We start from the raw sequence: 19834 nt of genomic DNA, 5'->3' as shown, positions 1-19834 counted from the left end.
TGTTAAGTAATAATTGTATTGATTAATTTTGGATGCATTTAAAAAAGAAACCAAACTTATGCATAGTTTTTTTTTAATATAATTTTTTATTTTTTATAAACATATATTTTTATCCCCAGGGGTACAGGTCTGTGAATCACCAGGTTTACACACTTCACAGCACTCACCAAAACACATACCCTCCCCAATGTCCATAATACCACCCCCTTCTCCCAAACCCCCTCCCCCCAACAACTCTCAACTCTATGGTCAACTAATCTTCGACAAAGCAGGAAAGAATGTCCAATGGAAAAAAGACAGCCTCTTCAATAAATGGTGCTGGGAAAATTGGACAGCCACATGCAGAAAAATGAAATTGGACCATTTCCTTATGCATAGTTTTTGCTTTGCTTATGAAGTTATAGACTCCCATCTATTTTTAGCTTTCTTTGAGCCTTTAGATGTATGCACACATCTATATATACATAACTAATTAGTTATATTATTTGGATATGTTTTTAGAGGGATCTTTCTGCTGTAAATCAAAAACGTTGTAATGAAGACTTCTTTTGAGTGTTCATAAAGTAAAATGAATATTCAGCAATAGCCTGTGTCAAATGGGCCACAGGATGCTCTCTGAGCATTCCTGCAGAGGCAGAGGTTTGGAATTAAGGCCTCTGTAACTGGCCTGGTCTTATTTCTAAAGGTGAAGGAGATTGCAGCCAATGACCAGACATAGACAGCATCAGTGCTCAGAATTTCCACTCACTGTGAAACCCATCAACCTTACCCCTGCTAAAGCTTTACCAGTATTTAATTAGAAGTGAAACTGTGTTTATCACTTGAACTCTGTAATCCATAGTTTCATCATCTGTAAAGGGAGAGGTTGAAATTAATAATCTTTTTCACCTGCTAACCTAACAAAAGTATAGAATTAAAGAATTGCATAATATAAACATCTAGATTGTAAGTATAGAGAAAGAGAAGGCAAATGAATCAGTTATTGTGTTTTTCATACTTATCCATTGACTAACTCATTCATTCAGTCACTCATTACTCAGCAAACTCTTGTTAAACACATATGAGATAGAAAAGAAAAGCCAACTGGGCTTCTTGCTCTAAGGATGACCTCTCTATGTCCCCATGAGAGGTTCATTAAAGAAACATTGTTTTGGGGGTTACCTTTTGGTACTCAGGATACATAATAATATGTATCGTGGTCCCTGGTATACCAGAGGTCAAAATCATCTAACCAATGAATAAGACTAGGAAAGAGGACTAAAAATGTCTTATTTATAGACCACAAATAGAAACTCCATTCTCATTCACTGAGAAAATTTATCCCTCAGTGATTCTCTTTAATGATTAAAAATCAAAGCTGAAATAGCATGATATGAACCTTGTTGTTTGTCCATTCTTTTGGGACTCATTCTTCTAGCATATTCCTTGGTTATTTATACACATACACATGCGTGCGTGCACATACACACACATACACACACACACTATAAAGCAAGGTGCAAATCAAGCAGACAGTGCCCCACTGTTGCCCATTACCATATGACAAAGGCCTGTAACACAATGCCCAGTGGAAAGAAGTCTAAGCTAACAGACTGACTAAATATTCAATGTGCTCCCAAATCCTGATTATCAGGACAAGAGCTAGAATAGCTAATGCACAAGCAGGCTCAATTAACCCTAATTAGCTCAGAGTCAGGCTACAAAAGACTTAATTAGCAGTTATTAGGTGCCGCTCAGAAACGGAGCATAAATAATGATTGGTAGCAAGCTGTGTTTAAGAGTTTCCTGGCTAAGTGACACCAAAAAATAAAATAAAAAAGTTTTAAAATTTAAAAAATAAAGTGAAATGAAACTCCCTCCATTGGTGATTAAGTGTGAAATAATAAGAGCTTAAATTTCATTTGTTCAGAGTGTATCATTGGTTTAAATTTTTTTTTTTTCCTGGATGACTCAGATGCTTCAGGAGAGGAATTTGAAAGTTTAGTTGTAATGGCCTGATGGTTAAGCTCTAGCAAAAGGAGACTGGGCAGCTCTGATTCGTCCAAGCCTCAATCTTGTCTGTGCATCAAATGGGCTCCCTTCTGTCCAGCACAAATCCTTCCTTTTTCCTTACCTTCTTTATTCACCAACATGTTTCTTATAGGAGCTGAATGTTGAGGACCCCCTCCGACTTTACAGAAAAATTATTTTCATTAGAAAGACAAGATGACCAGGTTAAGACAAAAAACACGTCAAGGAATATGATATACCCCTCTCCACCAAGACTGGCCTTGGTCTCTCTTTCTCTGACACATTTTTAGAATAAGCATGAGTATCAGAGAGGTAGAAAATTACAATATTCCTCTTAAGGTTTATCATATCTTGCACAAAATATGGGCTTGACATGAGTGAGGCCAAGAGCTTGTTTTAGAACACTCCAGGACTCCTATATTTTAATGTGCATTTGATTGTCTTTATTTAACATGACTATAAATGTTATGGCTCATTAATCTATTCAGCTTTGTCATAAATTATTACACAGAAGAATACTGTTTATAGGTGTATGTAAACACAGAAAAGCTGTATTTTAACAGTCTACTTTAACCAACCATTAATTTCATGTAGTAACTGGCTTCCTCTTAAAAAGAAATAATGCCCAAGGACCACCTAGGAAGAATGGAAGTGTATTAGTTTTCTATTGCTGTGTAACAAATTATCACAAACTGAACATCTTAAAGCAATACACGTTTATTAGCTCACAGTGCTGTGTGTCAGAAGCCAAGCCTGATTTGGCTGAGCTCTCAGAGGGTTAAAATCAAAGTTAGGCTGAGGTTTTACCTGCAGACTAATGGCAAGAATACTTTTCTAAGATCATCCACATTGTTTTCAGACTCCAGGTGCTTATGGGTGTAGGTCTGGTGTCCTGGTTTTCTTTCACGCTGTTAGGTGAGGGCTACCCTTTGCTCCCCAGGCCACCCATTGCCTCTGACCTTCCTTCTTTTATGGATCCTACCATTGCAATTTAACTGTTAGCTCAGGTCCTTCTCCCACTATCAAAGTCTCTAATTCCTCCTCCTGCTCCCAACCAGAGAAAACTCACTGTTTTTAAAAGTCCCGTGTGATTAGATTGGGGCCCTTTGAATGATCTTCCTTTAGATGAATTCAAAATGAACTTTTTAGCAACTTTCATTATCTCTCAAAATCCTTTTTACCATGGAATAAAACATAATCATATGCACAATATCTCACTATATTTGTAGTTCTAGGGATTAAGGCTCAACCTTCCCTGCATCCACACCCAGGCCCCCATTAGGGGAAGAGCGTGGCTGTGGTCACTGGGCAGATGCAGGAGAGGGAAGCCAGCATGGTACACAAGTGCCAAGGGCTGCAAAAGAAGGCGACTGAGCACATATCCTAGAGACATGAGGGGCAGTGGGAGGGGGTACTGCATATGGGCCAGGCCTCTAGGCCTCCAGCACGTGCTCCATTGTCCATTGGTCTTTAGAATCAAAGATAAAACTATGGAGAATTTTAAGATGGCACCTGCAGAATATTAAACCCTATTGGGGGTCTCCCTTCTGACTGGGAAACACTAAGAGGCTATGCTCACCACACACCCATGAAGTTGGCCCTGGAAGTAAGCAATAGAGAGGTGTTCACTGTTATTTTTAGTGATAGTAGTAGTCTTTTGCAGATATAAGACACTTAGTAGAAAAAATGCTTAGTTGCTTCAAGATACCTCTCTTATTCTTATTTTGTGCAAGTGGACTTAGAAAATCAGGCTTGATACAGAGGTGTCTTGCATTAAATGAGGTTGTTCCAAAGGACTGTCTGTAAGAACCCCAAATCATTTATTTAAAGTATTTCTACTAATGGTGGAAATGGTATTGACATTTTACACAGACTGTGCGAAGCTCCCTTCTTTATTTACTTTTTCAGTTGTTCTGGGTAATATCATAACTCCCAAGCCTAAAATATGGCTTGTTTCACCATCACTGAAATTAACTGAAAATAAATTGGCTTGAACTTACATTCACTTTAAGTATTTCTTTTTTTTTCTTTTTTAGCTTAGCACACAATTCAATTCAAATTTCATTCTATTAAGAATAAGGTATGAAAATTGCACACAGTTTTCCCCTTTCTTTCTTTCTTTGCTGTCAAAACTACTATAGATGGTACAAGCTTAATCCCAAGGAAACTAATAAAGTGAATTGTTCACGCAATTACATATTATTTTCCTGTTATGTACAATTCTCTCTGGGCACCCAGTGCTCAGTGATTGACTGATCTATGAAGCCAGAGCCCTGTCTGATTTTAAGCTTTGAGTATTCATTCAACCACCTTTAAATTTTTGACAAGTCTGTTTAAAGAGTGGTGTGATTTAATCATAAGACTACTCAAAAACTGCAAACTATGCTTTGTTCTGTGTTGGGGGAAAAATTCCCATCATCCACAAAAAGAGGAGGGGGAAAAAAAAAAGCCAAGACAAATTTATATGAGTGGAGAGGAGAAGCCGAGATGATACATACTGGAGTGAGACGAAGCTGGGCTCTTGGCTAATATAAAACAAAGAATCAAAGGGCAGCAGTGGCAGCAGACAGTGGGTCTAATTATCTCCAGAGGGGGGCATTAGGATGTTCAGACTCCAGCTGTCAAACAGCTGTAAACTTCTCCAGGCTACTGTTTGAATTTTCAGAGCCTTACATCAGACCTCAATTCCACTAAAGGACCCTAGTGTCCATCCAGAGCCAAGCCCATCCCAGTCTTCAGGTGCTGGGAGAATTGCTTAAATAAATCTGGTCACCTTTCCAGATGCATGGTTCTGTTCTGAAACATGAAACACTTGTAGTGGTACTTTGAGACTTCAAACAGTAAACAAGTTCTGATGCTAGTACTTGTGAGATAGTTGACCAACACTATTGAATACAATTCTAACATTTATGGAGCACTTTCTATGGAGAAAACATTATGTCAAGGAGACAGCATTATGTGGTGGTTCACAACTGGACTTTCCATTTGTGTTACCTGGGACAAGTAAACTAATCTCTCTAAGCGAGGAACATCCCATGTTTATTATGGCAAGAATAACAAGCTAGATGTTGGTTGTCTTATTTTGTGTTTCCTTCAAAGCAGGACCACAAATTAAGATTAAGTACAATAGTTCACTTGCAAGATGATCTCAGAAACACTGGTAATGGAGCAAAGGAGGAAGGGAAGAAAAGACAGCTAATGAAGGATAGCGTAAGAAGCAATCACTGTGGTACCTGAAGCAAAGAAGGATTCTCATAGTGTGGCTCCTGGTTGACCAGCATCAGTATCCCTGGAGCAATGGTTAGAAATGCAAATTCTCAGGTCCCACTCCAGATCATTCTCCAGATGAGAGAAGCTCTGCATGTGGGACCAGCAGTCTGGTCTAGCAAAGCCTGTTGGTGATTCTGGTGCTCCCTCAACTTTGAGAGCTAATGAGTTAGGGAATTATGGGAGCAGATGTAGAACATCTGTCTCAGAATTTATTTTATTGCAGGGGGGTAGGTAGTTGGGATATTTATGTACCAACTCCCTTGAATTATTATTGAGGACAGGGAGAGGGTTTCAAAAATAAGCATTAATTCTCCAGTGCTTTCTCCTGTGGAGCTACTGGGCTGAATGGATTCTGGAGTAAATTCTTGACAAGAGACGTTGGTTCTAGCAGCGGGAGATCCTAGGAAGATTACTACTGTCCTGGTGTCTTAAGACTTGAGATAACACACCAAAGGGCATAAAACCTTGCCTATCACAAAATCCATTGTAGACAAAAATCTACAGGTAGTACAAGATTAACAACTATAATCCCTGCTCAGGGAGGGGGCAGTTTTCAATGGGAGCTAGGAGGCAGACTCATAAGTAGATTCTGAGGCAGAATGCAATAAACACCAATGGGTGATGGAAGAGTGGGAGGGAGAAAGCTTACTCTGATTTGGGGAGGAAGGAAGATGCATAAGTGTCCGTGGCATCTGAGGTGGGAGGGTGGAGACCGGCAGGCTGAGATAAAAAAAGGAGGGGTGACTAAAGTATGGGGAGCACAGGGAGCTGTATCAGCTACCCATCAGCACTGGGATTCAAATGTCTGTTGTTTATCCGGATGCCCGAGTTGCATCATGAACAAAATGGGAGTAGCTTCCACAGCTAACAAATTTGCAATGTATGGGCACTAAAGGTTAGTATTTCTTTGTGACGTCCAGTCTCCGACAACCTCACCAGTGATTTTCTGGGAAAGAATTAAGGTTTACTGGTTTGAAGAACACAAAAAAGATGTTTTAAGCAGTGGTACAGATGTGCTGCTTTCCTGGGACTTGATGGAAATGAGAAAGTGCTGGCTCCGTTTTTCTCAATAGCATTATTACCATTATTATACAACTTTAGTAGTCTTAGGCAGAGCTGTCAATAAGTACTGTGAAAATCTTGCACATACAATTTTTTAAAAAATCAATTCTGAAGAGGAAGGTAGAATGGAGAGAGGAAATTAGTTGAGCAGAATGAATCCCATAGTTTTTAGGATTTTGTTAACTGGGATCTCAGTTCTCACGGCAATATGCATCCTCCCTCTACTCTGCTCCCCTGCTCACAGATTTCTTTGGTGTTCACCCTGTCTAAAGCCACTGCTATGAATGTTTGTGTCTCCCTGCCAAATTCATATATTGAAGCCCTAAGCTCCAGTGTGAATGTCTTTGGAGGAGGGGATACCTTTGGAGGTAACTGGCCATTAGGGTGGAGTCAGTGCTAGTGTCCTCATAGGAAGAGACACGAGAGGTGCCTGAATGCAAACCAGGAAAGGGATTCTCACCAGCCAGTATATCTTCTGACACTTTGGTCTTACACTTCTCAGCTTCCAGTGCTGTGAGAAATAAATGTTTGTCATTTGATGGTATTTTGCTCTAGTAGCTCAAGCAGGCAAATATAACCATCAACCCCTCAGGTTTCAGTTGCTAATATGTACTACATTTTATTGTATCCCTGATGCCTTCCTCTCTTTTTCCATCTGTAGGCTCAGTGGAAAATGGTCCACAACTAAGTATATAATGGGGTTCTCCTACTTTTAATGAAGAGGGAATTTTTTCTTAATTTCCTCTTTTTTTTTTTTTTTATTTTCCTTGAATTCTTGGGACTATTAGTGAAAATAGGCTGGAGAGAGGAAAGAAGAGTTACTAATGAGGTGTTTAAGGAAGAGGAAATGGAAGAAGCTTTTGAGAGGAGCAAAGAAGATTTCACTGCCCCCTGGGCTCTCCTCTTCACTGTAGAAAGCAGTGTGTGTGTGTGTGTGTGTGTGTGTGTGTGTGTATGACAACACAAAATGAAATCTATTACTAGAACTTGGTAGAATTTGCTCAAGTAGTTGGGGACCTCCTGAAGGGTTTCCTGCTTCAAAATTTTAACTGTTGAAGTATTTAGTGGGGGTGTGGCTATGTGATGCCTGAGCTATTGCACAGTCCATTTGCATGCTGTATTCTTGACAAGTGGGCTTTTTAGTACCATATGAAGTAAACTCTCCAAATTATGGACAGATAAACATTCTTGGGTTATAAACTGAGAGACCAAATTATGAGACTATTTTAGAGGATGTTGCAAAACACCTTCTCCATTAGCTTAAGATTAAACATTATGCCAAGATTCTTTTTAAGTATATATAAAGCAGGTATATGTCAATTGCTTGGCTCACTGGTCACCTATGATGCTGATTTAATATTTTATGAAGGGTTGAATACTTGCATATGACTTTGTAAATTATTTTCCCAAAGTTTTCTCTAATGATAGAGTTCTATTTCTCTTATGATAGATAAAACACAGGGGTGCTAGGAATATTTGTTACTTAAGTCAAGCCAGGAGGTGAGTTGAGAGTTTTGAGTCTGGTGGTGATCACAGGCCTATTACAGGATTAAAATCAATGTCTTTCTGCAAAGGAGTCAGAGCTTTGCATAAATGAATAAAATTTCAGAATAAAATGCAGAGCTCAGCAGGCAAATCAGAGATTGAGGATAAAGCAATCAAAATATACCAACAATCCTACAGCTGCCTGGCTAGCTCAGTTGGTGGAGCATGTCACTCTTCATCTCAGGGTTTTGAGTTCGAGCCCCATGTTGGGCGTAGACATTACTTAAAAATAAAATCTTATCCATAATCCTTTAAGTATTTCAGTCTATATAACAAAATGCAGTATATTTTGAATATACTTCTTCATTTGATAAATATTTATTAAAGTTTTTAATTATATAGAACTAGACACTGTGGGGGATACAAAAGGGAATTAAGAAATGATCTGTGCCAGAGGTCACTAAAATGGCAGCATAGAAGACCTCAACAAAGGTCAACAATTAGACAACCATACATGAACAGAAACAGCTCTGGGAGAACTCTGGAGTCCATGCAAAATTTTTTTGGCAACACAGTAGCACAAAAAACCTGAGAATAAGTACACAAGAAGAAAAGTGAGATAGCCTCATTTTGCCTGCTTCATTCCATTCCCCCACTGCACAGTGCAAGAAGGAACTTCTCAGCTAGAAAGAATCCTCCTTGCCAGGAAAGGTAAAGCCAGATCAGCCAACTCTCCAGCCCTTTGAGGCACTAGACTAAGGTCCTGCTTCAGTTTCACCTCAACCAAATTGGCAAACCTGAGATGTATAGAGAGTCTAAGAACAAGGAAGAAAAGCAGGCGTTACCAGAAACAGAGATTTAGTGGGAATGATTGTCATTCACAGTGATCTGTTCTGCAGCCAAACCCAGCAGATTTCACCACCAACGAGACCAAAGGGACAGCTCAGCCACCATGGGCCCCCTGCAGATTTCACCAGCTTCCATTCCAGAGGTATTCATGATTGCTAATGCCAGTTGCCAGAGCCTCTCTTTACTGCCCTTCCATCCCTGCACCTGCCAGGGTCTGAGAATCCAAACCAGCTCAAGGCCTCTGTAGCTGTGGGAATACAAGATGCCAAGCTATACCCCTGTGGCTGACCCTCTCTGCCACATGCCTGATTAAGGGTAGCTCCTTCAGCTGTTCACAGGTATGCAACTGGTCCATCCCACAGTGCACATGTCAGGGGGGAACTGTGTAGCCATGGGAGAACACACCAACAGCCAGAGCTCCTGCAGCTGCTCATAGACCCAGATCAGATCTCGTCTTCTATCCCTAGCTTGCACCACTGTGTTCACCTGCATCTGGCCTCTCTAGCTGCACTTGTGCAAACCACCAATCTGACCCTTATCACTGGTCTCCTCTGCAGTGCAATGCCCAGGAGGAGACTGGGCTACTATGGGATAGCATGCTGGCAGCCAGGAATCCTAAGTTGCCAGTGAACCCATAGTTGGCTCTAGTCCTTGCTGTCTACCCTGGGCCTCACCAGGATGTATATATCTACTGAGTGTGCTCATACCACTGATTGCATCTACCAGTGCTGCCTATTCCAGTTTCAAATACTGAACCTGGAGGTGCTACTGAGGAACCTAACAGCCCTTGCAGCCACTGTGAGAACAACCCCATCCTCCCTCCTCCCACAACCAGTACTTGCCAAAGACCACATAGTTGTTGATGTCATGGGCCTAAACAGACTGAACCGAAGAGACACCATGCCCCTCCCCGCAACACAGTGCCACCACATGTCCCCATACTTGGTGTCCTGCACCACTAGATCCAGGGTCACAGCAAGCTCCACTTTGCCCTACTTGCAAGTTGAAGTCTTCTCTTGCTGAAGTTAGTCCATAAAGACTAGGAGAGGTGGCTGCTTCAAATGTGTGAGGCTACAGGGATCACAAAGAATTGGAAATATGACTTCACCAAGGGATAAAATAAATCTCCAGTAATTAGCCCCAGAGAAATGGAGATACAAGAATTTCCTGATAAAGAATTCAACGTAATTGTTTTAAAGATGCTCAGAGAGCTACAAGACAACACCGATTAAACAAAAACCAAACCAAACCAAAACAAAAAACAACAACAACAACAAAAAACCAGGAACACAACGAGAAGTTCAACAATGATATAGAAAACATAAAAAAAACCCCATGAATTCTGAAGCTGAAGAATACAATAATTGAACTGAAAAATTCAATATAGCTTCTATAGCATCCTTGTTCAAGCAGAAGAGAGAATCAATGAGTAAGAAAACAGATCAATTGAAATGATCCAATCAGAGGAACAAAATGAAGGAAAGGCAATGAAGAAAGCCTTTCAAAAATGAAAGGCAATAAAGAAATGGGAGAACAGGTAAAGAAACAATGTATGCATCATTGCAGTCCCAGGAGAAAAAGTGCAAAAGGGAATAGAAAATGGTTACTTAAAAAGGATGGCCGAGGGGTGCCTGGCTGGCTTAGTGGGTTAAGCCTCTGCCTTCAGCTCCGGTCATGATCCTGGGGGACCCAGTCCCACATCAGGCTCTCTGCTCAGCAGGGAACCTGCTTCTCCCTCTCTCTCTCTCTGCCTGCCTGTCTGCATACCTGTGATCTCTCTGTCTCTCTCTCTCTCTGTTAAATAAATAAATTAATTAATTAATTAATAAAAGAATAGCTGAAAACTTTCCAAACCTATAGAGATATTTGGACATCTAAGTTCATGAAGGTAGTAGGAGCCCCAAAGTTTGGATCCAAAACTAATTTCTCCAAGACCCACTAAAATGAATTCTGTAAAACCAAAGACAGAGAATTTTAAAAGGAGCAAGAGAGAAAAAAATTCTCCAATGAGAGAATTCTCATAAGGCTGTCAGTGGTTTTCTAAAGACCCTGTAGGCCAGGAGAGAGCAAGATGATGCCTTCAAAGTGTTGAGAGAAGAAAAATGTCATTGAATAACACTTTACTCAGAAATGAAGGTAAGAGAAATACTTTCCCCAACAAACAAAAGCTGGGGGAATTCATCACTACTAAACCCACCCTACAAGAAATGCTGAAAGGAATTTTTCAAGCTGAAGTGGAAGGATGCTAGTTAGCCACATGAAAACATGTGAAAATATATAACACAAGAGCAAAGTTAGGTGCGTAGTCAGATTCAGAATACTCTACATTGCAATATGGTGGTGTGTTAACTACTTAACTCTAGCATAAATGTTAAAGGCAAAGTACTAAAAATAACTACAGCTACAATAACTTGTTAATAGATACAGAATATAAAAAGATGTAAATTGTGACATCAGAAACATAAAAGAGGAAGAGTAACACATGTGTATGTGTGTGTTTGTGTTTTATACTATATGTATTGCAATGTTTTATGTGAGCTTCATGATAACCACAAAGCAGAAACCTACAGTAGATTTACAAAACATATAGAAAGAGAATCAAGGCATAGTACTGTAATATTATGAATTCATAAACGAAGGGGTGAGAGAGGAGAAAAAAGAATAAGAAAACTAGAAAAAAGCCAGAAAGCAACTGATAAGATGACATTTGTAAATCTTTACCTGCTAATTACTCTAAATAAAAATGGATTGAATTCTCTTTAGCCTGGTGATGGGTATTAAGGAGGGCACATATTGTATGGAGCACTGGGTGGGGTGCATAAACAATGAATATTGGAACACTGAAAAAAATAAAATAAAAATTTAAAAAAAGGATATAGAGTGGCTGGATGGATTAAAAAACAAAACAAAACAAAACTAAGACCCAAGTTTATATGTGGCCTATAAGAGACTCACTTCAGTTTTAAGGATTCATATAGATTCAAAGTGAAGGGAAGGACAAAGATATTCCATTCAAGTGGAAATAAGATAGCAAGAGCAGCTAAAATTATAACAGACAAACTAGACTTTACCAAGAGAAAACAAGGTCATCATATAATGATAAGGGGATTAATCCATCAAGAAAAATATAACAATCATAAATACATATGCACCCAACATTGAGGTACCTGAATATATTGGGCAAATACTAATAGATCTGAAGGGATAAATAGACAAAAATATAATAATAATAGTAGGGGACTTCAATATTCCATTTTCAACAATGGATAGATCATCCAGACAGAAAATCAACAAGGAAATATTAAAGTTGAACTATTAAAGTTAAGAATATGTGAAACTAAAAGATATACACAGAGCATTACATCCAAAAGAAGCAGGATACACATTATATTCAAAGTGCACATGAAATATTTTATTTTTAGGATTGATCCTATAACAGGTGTAAAATAAGTCCTAACAAATTTAAGAAGATTGAAATCACACCAAGTATTTTTCATGACCATAATGGTATGAAACTAGAAATCAGTAACAGGTGGAAAGCTGGAAAAATTCACAAACACATGAAAATTAAGCAACACATTTATCAACACCAATGGGTCAAAGAAGAAATGAAAAGAAAAATTGAAAAAAATTATGAAAAAACAAAAAATGGAAACATATCAGAACCTATGAGATGCTTCCAAAGAAGATCTAAGAGGGAATTTTATAGTGATAAACACCTTAAATAAGTAAAAGGAAAGATCTCAAGTTAGTAGCTTAACTTTACGCCTCAAGGAACTATTAAAAAAAAAAAAAGAACAAACTAAGCTCAAAGTTAGCAGAGAGAAAGAAATAACAAAGCTCAGAACAGAAATAAATGAAATAGGGACCACAAAAGCAATAGAAAAGATTAACAAAACTAAGAGCTGCTGTATTTAAAGATAAAATTGCTAATTTTTAGCTATACTAAGAAATAAGAGAAGATTCAAATAAATAGAATAAGAAATGAAAATAGAAGACATTACAACTGATACCACAGAAATAAAAAAAATCACAAGAGACTACTATAAACAATTATATGCCAAAAAATTGGACAGCCTAGAAGAAATGTATAAATTTCAAGAACACACAACCTACCAAGATTGAAACATGAAGAAATTAAAAAGCTAAACAAACCAGTAATGTGTAGGTAGATTGAATCAGTGACCAAAAACTGCCTAACACAGAAAAGCTCAGGACCAGAAGACTTCACTGGTGAAATATACCAAATTTTTTTTTAAGATTTTATTTATTTATTTGACAGAGAGAGATCACAAGCAGACCGAGAGGCAGGCAGAGAGAGAGAGAGGGAAGCAGGCTACCTGCTGAGCAGAGAGCCTGATGCGGGACTCGATCCCAGGACCCTGAGATCATGACCTGAGCCGAAGGCAGTGGCTTAACCACTGAGCCACCCAGGCGCCCCGAAATGTACCAAAATTTTAAAGAGGAATTAATATCAATACTTTTCAATCTCTTCCAAAAAATTGAAAAGGAGGGAACACTCCCAAACTTATTTTACAATGCCATCATTATCCTGATACCAAAGTCAGATAAGCACACTACAAGAAAACTAGAGTCCAATACCCCTAATGAATACAGATCTAAAATTCTCAGCAAAATATTAGGAACCAAATTCAAAGCACATTAAAAGGATCATACACCGTGATCAAAGGAATTTATCTTTGAGATATAAGGATTGTTCTACATACATACATCAATAAATGTCATATACTACATTAATAGATTGAAAAAAATCCTATGATTATCTCAATAGAAGCAGAAAAAACATTTGCAAAAATACAACACATACATGATTAAAATGCTTAGCAAATTGGATATAGAAGGAACATACCTCAGCACAATAAAAAGAATGTGTGACAGACCCACAGCTAACTTTATACTGAATAATAAAAGATTGAAAGCTTTAAATTGCCCAAAGAACAAGACAAGGATGCCCACTCTCACCACTCTTATACAACATAGTACTGTAAGCCTTAGCTAGAGCAATTACCTAAGAAAACGAAATAAAACCCATCCAAACTGGAAACAAAGAAGTGAAATTATCTGTTCACATATATAATCTTATATATAGAAACTCCCAAAAACTCCACCAAAAAAAAAAAAAAAAAAAAAAGAATTCAACAGGGTCCCTGGGTGGCTCAGTGGGTTAAGCATCAGGCTCTCTGCTCAGCTAGGAGCCTGCTTCTCCCTCTCTCTCTGCCTGCCTCTCTGCCTAGTTGTGATCTCTGTCAAATAAATAAATAAATAAAATCTTAAAAAAATAATTTAGCAAAGTTGCAGGATACAAAATCAACATAAAGAAATCAGTTGTGTGTCTTTATGCTAATAATGAAATATCTGAAAAAGAAATAAAACAGTTGTATTCACAAGAGCATCTAAAACAATAAAATGTTGAGGAATAAATTTAACTAAGGACATAAAAGATTTGCACACTGAGAACTACAAGCTGCTGATGAAAGAAAACTGAAAAGGACACAAATAAATGAGAAGAGCCCATTTTATGGTAAACACAATGGTAAATACACAAATGGTAAACAGGTACCTGTAAAGGTGAACATCATTAATCATCAGAGAATACAAACAAAATTACAATGACATAGCACCTCACGCCTGTTAAAATGGCTATTGTCAGAAAGGTAAGAGATAACAAGTGTTAGCAAAGATGTGGAGAAAAGGGAACTTGTACACTTAGTGTAAAAACTGGTGGCAATAAAAACTGGTATAGCCATTATGGAAAATAGTATGCAGGTTCCTCAAAGAATTAAAAATTGTATTACCATATGAGCCAGCAATCCACTTCTGGGTATATATTTAAAGCAATTGAAATTAGGATCTTGATGAAATATCTGCACTCCCATATTTATTATAGCATTATTCACAATAGCCAAGATATGGAAACAACCTGAGTGTCCATCAATGATTGGGTGGATAAAGAAGATATAACATATATAACAAATAAGTGTGTGTGTATACACACACACACACACACACACACACACACACTATATATATATACCATATGTTATACATGTAAGTGTATATATATGGTATATATATAACACATAAGTATATATAGTAAGTATATATGGTAAGTATATACTTATGTGATATATATAACACATGTGTGTGTGTGTGTGTGTGTGTATTTAGCCATGAAAAAGAAAGAAAGAAATTCCATTTACAGCAACATGGATGAACCTCAAGGGTATTATGCTAAGTGAAATATTTCAGACAAAGAAAGGCATATGCTGTATGTTCTCACTTATATGTAAAATCTAAAAAGGCTGAAGTCATACAAATGTATAGTAGAGTGATGGTTGCCAAAAGCTTTGGGTTGGGAGAAATGGAAAGATCTTGATCAAAAAATATAAACTTCTGGGGATCTAATGTACATCATAGTGATTAGAGTTAACACTATATTATATACTTAAAAGTTGCTAAAGGACTAGATTTTAGGGTCACCTAGGTGGTTCATTTATTACATGTGACCTGCCTTCAGCTCAGGTCACAATATCAGAGTCCTGGGATCGAGCCCTGCATCGGGCTCCCTGCTCAGTGGGGATCCTGCTTCTCCCTCTCCCTCTGCTGCTCTGCTGCTTGTGCTCTCTTGCTCTCTCTGTCAAATAAATAAATAAAATCTTCAAAAAAAAAAAAAAAAAGACTAGATTTTAAATGTTCTCACCACAAAAAAGAAATGATAATTATGTGATAATGATAAAGGTGTTAACTAATGCTACAGTGGGGATCATTTTATAATATATGAGAATATCCAATCAACACATTGTACACCTTTAATTTACACAATCAGATATAACCATATCTCAATATCTTAAAAAAGAAATGAGTTTTCCTTATAAATACATTATGATTTAGTTGCATATAGGATAAACTATATGTACTACGTGATAAATGGAAAGTGCATTTAGTATGTTTAGTCCTCTGTGTTTTAGAGGAGGGATGAAAGAAAGAATTTTAATACAAAAGTTTTTGCAGAGTCAGGAATTTGACAGGTACTGAGCTGTATTATGCTAACTAGAAAGGTTCACCAGGGGTCACAGGGAAAGTCCCAGTCTGCAAGATGTAATGTGTGTGCTTCCGACTCTCTGAACAGGCGGTCATATCAGAACTGGACGCTACTCCATAGAAAACAAGTCTTTGCAGCTTTATGGAAATGGTACCAGTCTACAATCACTTTTCTTAGGTGGTATTAGAAACTGATTTACCTAATGTACAGTGTAAGTCCAGTTGTAAAATTTTAAACAGGATACACATTTTTTTTTCTTTTCATAGACACTCCCTTTGCTGTTACAGAACTCTCTAACTCAACTGAAATATGTGTATGCAACACTGCTTGCTATGCAAATTTAGTTTGTGTACTTAATATAAGAGCACTTTCACTTCACATTAAAAGAACACTAATGTGTTGCTAAATCTAGCAAAAGGAAATGAATTATACATAGACCTGGCCCTTCCCCTTTAGCTCATTGTATTATATTGGGCACAATGTCATATGGGATACCTTTAAACCCTGACCTATTGTTATAGTTATCTATTGCTATATAACAAACCACCCCAAAACTTAGTGACTTAGAACAACAATTTATTGTTGCTCACTGTGTTCTGACTGACTGAGCTCACTGTTCATACCTGAGGTCATTCACATGGGTTCAGTCCTATGGTAGATGGGGCCCAAACAAAGTCCGATGGTAGATGAGACTGAACTAAAGGCCCAGCTGGGCTGGATGTCCATGATAACTTTTTAACTCACTAGTTTTGTGCCTCACCTGAGAAGCACAGAACAATTGGGTATTTCTCTCCATAGAATCTCTCTTTAGCTAGATGCCTAGAGCACGAAGGTCTCAGTATAGACTTATTCCATGGTCATCGGTTCTTCCTTGAACACATTTTCCAGGAGACCAATGCAGAAACTGCATGATTTTTTAGGACTTAGTCTTGGAATTAACACAATATCACTATACAGGACATGATTCCTGGGAAGCATGGTTCACTGGGGGAACCCATCTTTGAAGAATAGTGACCACATTTGTCATGTATACCATAATGAAATATGAGGATACTCGGGTTTGGTAGACTCCTGTTTAGTCAAATCAATCAGGGAGTGAGCAAGTATTAAGAACTCACTTTGGCTCAGTCGGTGAAGCATCTGCCAGGGTCCTGGGATCAAGCCCTGCATCAGGCTTCCTGCTCGGTAGTAAGCCTGCTTCTCCCTCTGCCACGCCCCCTGCTTGTGTTCACTCTTTCACTGTGTCTCTCTCTTACAAATGAATAAATAAAATCTTAAAAAAAAAAAAAACAAAACCTCACTTTCAAAAGAGTACATAGAATAATCATTTAAAGTTTGTAACAGAAGGACACCTGGGTGGCACAGCCGATTAAACATCTGCCTTTGACTCAGGTCATGATCTCTGGGTCCTGGGATCAAGTCCTGCATGGGGCTTCTTTCTCAGCAGGGAGCCTGCTACTCCCTCTGCTTGCACTCTCTCTCTCTCACAAAAAAATAAATAAAATATTTTAAAAATAAAATAATAAAATCTGTGTCAGAGCCTATAGCAGTTTAACAGATTATTTAATTAATCATTATTAATTTCCTCTTATGTACTGGATACTGATGAATTCTAGTAGGTGGGGTATATATGTGAGGAGATTAAACTCAGAAGACTTGAATGGAAGTAAGATTGGCTTCTCCAAAGGCAGTGGGATCAGATGCCCATGCAATGCAGTGGCACTTGGGAAAATTTAAGTGCTATGGCATATGACCAAGACAAACAAAACAAATATGTGCACTGCATTTTTATAAATAAGATGCAAGGTGTATGCTATAACGTGCTCTGTAAATTGACATTGAAAACTTGAGAGATGGATTTCTAATGTGTAGTGTAAAAAAAAAAAAAATCCCTTAAATTGTCTCTTAAAATATACCTCAACCCAACACATATTGACCAAGCGTCATGCTAAATGACAGTAGTTCTCAAACTGGGAGAGCCTCAGAATCATCTGAAGGGCCAGTTAAAATGGACTGCTGGGCCCCATCCCCATAGTTTCTGATTCAGTTGTTCTAGGATGGAACCCAAACTTTTGCATTTCTATCAAATGCCCAGGTCTTATTTGATGTGTTTAGGAGACCAGACTTAGAGAAACATTGCCATATGGTTATCCATGGTGGAAACAGTAGCTAAAACCATAAATGTGGAGTCATAGACAAGACATAGGGGTGAATTTCTTAATGTTACTTAATCTTTCTAGCTTGCTTTCCTGATCTTTATAATGAAAATAATTAGTAATAGCTACTCCATTGGATTGTTGTGTGGCTGAAATGATATTTCAATAAGAGTTCAATAAATATTGCAAGAGTTCAATAAACATTAACACACTAATGATTGTTATTCTATAAAAGACATAACCCTATTCGCACATATCTTACCAGAGGGGTTGTTATATTCTTTCTGTAATGATATACCTTTTGCTCCGCAATCATTTTCCAGTTTTCCTACAGTCATCTTCCAAACAACACAACTGATCACTGTGAGCATTGTGTTTTTCCCTGTCCCCTTCAGAAGACAAGAGACAAGAGTCTTCTGACCATTTTCTGCCTGTATATAGTACATAAAATCCAGCAACCAGTATTTAAAATAATCTACAGTCTAAAAAATAAATCTTCCTGTTTTCAAGTTAAACTCTTCCTGGGACTGGTATTAAGGGAGAATTAAGTTTGCATTAGTTGAGCTTTTCAGGATGCCCTGATAATGCCTCAGCAATCAGAATATACTTATAAAGTAGGGATGCTTCAGCTGCAGCATTTTTTTTTCTTTTTCTATTCAGTGTGAGCTGTAGTAGTCAAGTATGTAGGTAAATTAAGTTGAAGATAAAAAATGATGTTGCTGATCACTTATCAAGCTATATGATCAAACATGGGGCACTAATTAACCACAAAAAGGACAATAAAAACAAATCAAAATATATTTCCTTGACTGTTAATAAATGCCATAACACTTCTCCAAAAACATGATTCTTCCATAAGACACCTGTGAGTGAATAGGATGGAAATATGATCATCTTGTTATTCTTTTCACTGAGTCATTGCTTCATCCATTGGGCCACACTCTTTCTTTTTATGCCTCAGTTTACTTATCCAAACTAGATCAACCTTTTTCAATATATTGTTTGTAGAACACTAGTCAAATGAGACACTCAGTAGAAAAAGTTTTCCATAGTCAGAAAAGCTCTGGAAGCATTTTAAGCTCTACCGTCTTCAAGAGGCAAGACACATATTAGCATTTGAAAAACTCTGAGAATTCCTATTGTAAAGAAACCACTGTTTTCCTACTATAATAGACCAGGGATATTCCATAGCAACTGATTTTCCAAAAGATATGCTTCTTTGGGGAACGCTTCTCCAAGTCCTAATTGCCTCATAGTTAGTGGGTTATAGACATTCATGAACTGTCAATCAAGGATTCTTTATCCAGCAAAATTATCTTTCAAAAATGAGGGAAAATAAAGGTATTCCTAGGTAACAAAAAAGTGAGAGTATTTTTTTGCTAGCACATCTGTCCTACAAAAACATCCTTCAGGCTGAAAGGAAATGACAACTAGGCATGAAGTCAAATACACAAGAAGGAATAAAAAGCAGGGAAATGATAAATATGTGGGTAAATACGAAATACTCTTACTATATATTTTGGTTTCTTTTAATTTCTTAAAAATACTTGTAAGATTGTTTAAAGCAATGATTATAACACCTTTACTGTGTTCATAGCAAAAATACATGCAATATATATGACAAATTTTAGCACCAAGGAGAGGGGAATGGAGCTATATTTTACTAGAAGTAGGTCAGTAAAAACTAAAGTGGGCTGTGATAAATTAAGGTGGATGGTAGGGGAGATGGGGAGATGTTGGCCGATGGAAACAAAGTTGCAGTTTTGTAAGATAAGTAAGTCTAGAGATCTAACGTATATGAAAGTTTGATACAGTATAATATTGTATGGAATACTGGAAATTTGTTAAGAGTGTAGAGCTTAGGTGCTCTCACCACAAAAAACATGGCAACCATGTGAGATGGTAGGGGATGTTCATTAGCTTGGCTATAGTAATCATT

The sequence above is a fragment of the Mustela lutreola genome, chromosome 18 (genome assembly GCF_030435805.1).
Source record: "Mustela lutreola isolate mMusLut2 chromosome 18, mMusLut2.pri, whole genome shotgun sequence".
NCBI classification, from domain to species: Eukaryota; Metazoa; Chordata; class Mammalia; order Carnivora; family Mustelidae; genus Mustela; species Mustela lutreola.
This window is presented reverse-complemented; position numbering follows the sequence as displayed.